This window comes from Vombatus ursinus, unplaced genomic scaffold (assembly GCF_900497805.2).
Source record: "Vombatus ursinus unplaced genomic scaffold, bare-nosed wombat genome assembly UNPS02014779.1, whole genome shotgun sequence".
Lineage (NCBI taxonomy): Eukaryota > Metazoa > Chordata > Mammalia > Diprotodontia > Vombatidae > Vombatus > Vombatus ursinus.
The window spans coordinates 64,572,504-64,578,503 of NW_020954557.1; positions in this window are offsets into that span (position 1 = coordinate 64,572,504).

The window sequence follows — 6,000 nt, forward strand, 5'->3', positions numbered from 1 at the left end:
GAGTTATGCAGATCTTCCAAATATGCATTTAATCATATAATATACAAAAATTCACAATCATGTAATATACAAAAAAAATCAATGTAATATAATCACCAATCAGAAAAAATAACACTTTAAGTATTAGGAAGTTGTCAAGATCATGATGACAAATACAAGGTTTCCAAAATTCTAGTTTTCATTTAAATGCTTGAGTTTTGTCATTGGTAATAGATAGATAGATAAACAAATAAAGAAGTAAATGAATAAATAAATACTATCAATTTTTTTTTCCTTGAAGTGACAGGCTCACTTCATTCATTTTTGAGAAAATATCTGCCAAATACCCAAGTCTAAATAGTCATAATTTGACTTTCACTTGATCTTTCGAGTAAAAATGGTGTTCCATCAAAAAAAAAAATTAGTTCATCTCAAAACCCAGTTGCATAAGTACTTTTCCTTCAGACAACCATCATGTTTTAGTATGAAGTAGAAATGGTTTTGCATATTTCTCATAAAGCACAAATTTAAACAGAGTATTTAAAACATAGCTATTAAATTGAGATTTAATCAAATTAATGTTTTTTTTATTTTTCTTTAAGAACATTCTAAAGTAAAACAGTGACTTTTAATGATGATTGCATTGCAGTGACAAATACAAAGTTGTTCTAGGATAAATTATGAGATTTAGAAAAGATGGACAACACTTAGAATATTCTATCACCATTTGGGTTTGTTGTCAAGGATTCCCATAAAGGAAATTCTTTGATAATTAGTTGGTGCTGATGTCAGACAAATATAAGTAAAACAGCAAGTCAAGTTGCATTTGTGGGTTTGTTCATTTGTGAGGCAAAAGTGTAATTCTTCAGATGAGATATTACACTCAAGCTTCGTGTTTGCTGCTACATATTTAATTCACAGATCATGCAGCCTCTAGAAAATTCCACCGTACTATTTTGAAAAAAATGATAGTGAGAACCACAAATAACATATTAGTATTATTGTGAAAATAGTTTTGACATTGTGGAATCCCTGAAAATGGCCTCAGAGACTCCTAGAGGTCCATACACTACACTGTGAAAAGGGCTCCGCTAGGTAATTGAGTTCCCAGAAACCCAGCTGGAAGTCAGTTTTTTCCCAATGATATTTAGAGTGGGCAGGAAGCAAAATGAACCTCTATCATCCCACAACTCAAGGATACTGAAGATGTCCAAACTATAAGATCTGTAAATTAGTGAAATGAAAATGGACCAAAAGTGTGAAAGGAACACAAAAACAAGTTACAATGTATATAAGGAAATGGCTAGAAGGCAAAAAGTCTGAAAACATAAAGATTGGGTACAAACCAAGTTTCCTCAATGCCACGGAGATATTCATAAAGACAGAAATTTAAAATGAGTATAAATTGAAAGACCATAACAATTTGAACAAATATTATATTCTAAATAAAAATGAATTGCCAATGAAAAGGAGAATTCTGCATTTTCCCCTTAGATGATGGAACAATAACAAGAAATTTTAGAATAGTTCAAAATAGAAATAAAGCTTTTTAAAAAGATGATAGTATCATGAAAAACAAGTCAGAAATCAGAACTTTTAGATGAAGAATTAAAGGAAATCAACAAGGCATAAACATTATAATACCATGAATCTCTCCAAAGAAGTAAGAGTTTTGGAAGAATGACAGATTTGTAACAAAAACTCAGAAGTGAAAGAAAATATGGCAAAAAAAAAGTAAAAGATATTCACTTTGAAGGAACACAGGAATTCTGCACAAACCAAAGTTAGAAACCTTGAAGACAGAATACAAAGAGATAAGGAGAATATGATCAATTGAAATATCTGAATAACATATTCCACTAAATAATACAAGAAAATGGCACAGAACAGTTGAATACTGACAACAAAGGACTGATTACTCGAATTCACACATTATTGCCAGAGGGAAAAAAAATATACCCTAGAAATTCTAAGGCATAGGAATTATATTTCATTATAAAAAAACTAAGAAATTTTGTTACTACTTTGGTAAATTATACATGAAAAATACTCCTAAATTCTTGTGCAGTCTCATGCACTAAGACTTCTGGGTCACCATAAATATGTATATGATGTATATGCATATTTTTTCTTTGAAAACTATATAAAACTCAGAGTGTCTTTTACAATATTTTATTGTTTTCTTTGAATACTGAAATGTATTTGTTTTGTCTGCAATTGAAATAAAGATAAACTGAGGCACAGAGCTCCAAACATGTTCAATTTATTGGTAAGATTAGCAATTACCAATAAAAGGGGTCTTTATCTCCTCAGAAAGCCAAAAGACCCCAAATGACAGGAGACACATCATTGTTACAGACAAAAGCAGGCACATTCAAAAACTAAAAGTCAGCATCATAGATTGAGAAAACAATATAATTGATTACAAAGTAAGAAACATCAAACATGTGGGGGACAATATGATTGGCTGGAAATCAGGAATACAGGCTAGCAACAACTGCTCTTTCCAACTAGGAAATTCTGATTAATTTAGTCTACCTACAAGAATAATGAATGGTATAAGGATAACACATTTCTTCTAATTGGACAAAGGCACCTAGTCATATGAGAAAATGGGTTTTCTTTAAATTAAAGTGATATATAGGAAAACTGAACTTTTAAACTTAACTTAGAGAGGAAAAGTGAACTTTTGAACTAATGGACTTCACAACTTAACTTAGAGACAAAGAAATTTGACTTTGGCAACTATATAAAATACCAGCAATGATACCAAATATAATAAATTACAAAACAGAATCAATTTAATTTTCTCAGTTTGAAAGCAGCTAGGAAAAAGACCTTCAGCTATGAAGGAATGTCAATTCAAATAACCCAGGATTACTTCAGTCCCCAGTCACAAGAAATCATAGAAATGAATGAAATAAATGATTATAAAAGCAAAGACTTTCAATTGTAATCAGAAAAAGCTTATTTTAAAAAGCCAAATCAAATAATTAATGAAAAAAAATGAGTCTTCAAAAAGCGACATTTGAATCATTTATTCCTGCAAAGCTACACACACATTTTAATGAGAAAAGTAAATAAAACTGTCAAGAAAAGATTAATCAGTAATATGAATTTCTCATGTTTACAGAATATTTGCTTTAAAATTGGAATTTTGGAGGTGGAGTCAAGGTGATGGAGTAAAGGTAAGAACTCTCCTCAGCTCTCCCCCAAACCCCTCCAAATATCTTTAAGTAATGACTCTAAACAAATTATAGAACAATAGAACCCATAAAAAGATGGAGTGAAACAATTTTTCAGCCCAATACAATTTAGAAAGTTGGCAGGAAAGGTCTATCACACCTGGGTGAGAGATGGAGCACAGTCCATCACAGGCTGTGCCAGCATAACCCTGGCCCCAGCAAAGGGGAGCAGGCCATGGGAGTATCTGAATCAGCAGTGGCTGCTTCTGGAGTGATCAGCCCACAGATGGTAAGGGGGTCAAAGGAGATTACAAGGGACTCTTTGCTAGCACTGAGGCAGGGCTCTGTTGCTTTTCCCATTCTCTAATGTGGGTCACAGTCCTGGGTGGTAGTCCCAGGGTGAGGAGGAGTATTAGCACACCAGAGCTTATAGCCACAGTGGAGTGGGGACTCTGCTCATAGTTCTAGGGCAGAAAAGAGTACTTGTGGTCACTCACAGACCAGAGCACAGACAAAAGGAGTAGCAAATGCACCTCTCCTTAGATCATGCCACCTTGCAATAATTGGAAACTTATAGGTCCCTAGAAGTATCTCTTAAAACAGCTGCACAAAACCACTGAAGCTTGGGACAGTGCGCCCTCCACCCTGGAAACTGAGTCCTACTTTAACAGAGTTAAAAGTCAAATAATAGGCTGGGAAAATGAGTAAACAAGGGAAAAAATTCTGACCATAGAAAGTTACTATGGTGACAAGGAATATCAAAACACACACTGAGAAGAAGATAACAAAGTCAAAGCTCTTACATCCAAAAGACTCCAAGAAAAATAAGAATTGGTCTCAAGCCATGGAAGAGCTCCAAAAGGATTTTGAAAAGCAAGTAAGAGAGCTAGAGGAAAAATTGGGATGAGAAATGAGAGTGATGCAAGAAAAATCATGAAAAAAAGAGTCGAGAGTTTGGTAAAGGAGGCATGCAAAAAAAAAATACTGAAGAAAATAACACCTTAAAAATAGACTAGGCCAAATGGTAAAAGAGGTATGAAAAGTCAATGACAAAAAGAATGCCTTAAAAAGCAGAATAGGCCAAAGTGAAAAAGGGGCACAAAAATTCACTGAATAAAATTGGAACTTTATAAATAAAAAAAGAGGTCTTGTCAAGAGACAAGCAAGATTTAAAGGTCTAAAATTCAAGGCAAGCAAAGGATCAGGAGAAAAGATTAAGGAAAATCCAAATTAATAGTCCCTGGATTAAGTCACATTTCCTTATAATCCAAGCTTCTTCTTCTTCTTTTTTTTTTTTTGTGTGTGTGAGATGAATAACAGCAGGAAGATATTATGTGGGAAGGAGAGACAATACAAAAAGATAGAAAAAAGGGATAGAGATGCATCCCAACTCTGCCTAGAGGTAAACACAAAAGGGATGCAAGGAGCTAGTAGGAATAGTGGATAGAGTGCTAGACCAGAAGTCCAGAAAATGTGAATTCAATTTCAGTCTTGGACACTTACTAATTGTGTGACCATGGCCAAGTCACTTAACCAACTTCTGCCTCAGTTTCTTCATCTATAAAATGAGGATTATAACAGCACCTACCTACCAAGGTTGCTGTGAGTATAAAATGAGATGTTTGCAAAATTTAAAGCACTGTTTAAATGCTAACTATAATAATAATAATATCTATATTGGATTATGGAGAATAGGAAGAAAACAATGGGAAGTAGATACCAGAAGACTAGAAGAGTAAATGTAAAGATGACATTAATAAACATTCTTGTGGTTGTGCTAGAGAGTGACTGTGTTTGAAATGAGAAGATGCATCATTTCCCCACTGTGATGTCACATAGCTTTAGAGGTGTGAAGGATGATAATTTTTTAAAAAGAGAGAAGAAAATTAAAGGCATAAAAATCAGAGAGAAACTTATACCTATTTTTCAAAGACATGACTGTTCATGTAGAAAATCACAGAGAATCAGCAAACAAACCGATGGAAATAAGCTTCAACAAATTAGTAAGACACAAAGTAATCCACAAAATCAATGAACATTGTTTCTATATTGCAAAAATAAAATACTAAAGAAAACAATAGAAAGAGAAATAGAAATGGAAACTAATCAAAGAGAATTATAAATGCCTAAAATATTGAGATTTAATCTACCAAAATATATTCAAGACTTTTTTGTGCCTAGGATTATATACCTATAATCATCAGAGCATAACATTACAGAAGGGATCAAATTTGACTTTTATAAATCTTATTACTTGAATTGCAAAAAAAAATTATTTTCATAACCTTTTCCAAATTAGTCTAATCGTCTGTCAAAGTCACTTTTATCACAGAGTCATTTGATCAGCAAAAGGGTAGAGTGGTTATTTTCAGCACACCACCCCAATTTGATGAACGATATCACAAGGAAAAAAAAATTTGCCAAATAATTAAAGCTGAATGCATAAGATAAGAAAACAGAAACACTGCACAAGTCATACGCTTTATAGCACAATATTGAACATTATGACATCACCAGAGGTCATAGGCATCTACAAGGCATCAAAGATGTGAATTGCACCAGACAAACTTGTTGCCTACATGTGTATCATCCATGTGTCTTTCTTGTTAATACACTTTTTCTCCATGGTACTCTCTTTCACTGATGGTAGGTTAACCTGTGGATGAATATATTTCTCATATGCACATGGGGGATCTTTTTTGTCATTTCATTTGCTGTACTAATTGATTAAATGTGTTTTGTATTGAAACAGTTTCTTCTGATGAACTGGTAAAAATAACCACATTAGTAAGCCATTGTATTGAGTGGATAACTTTGACAATATGGTTGTTCTCTC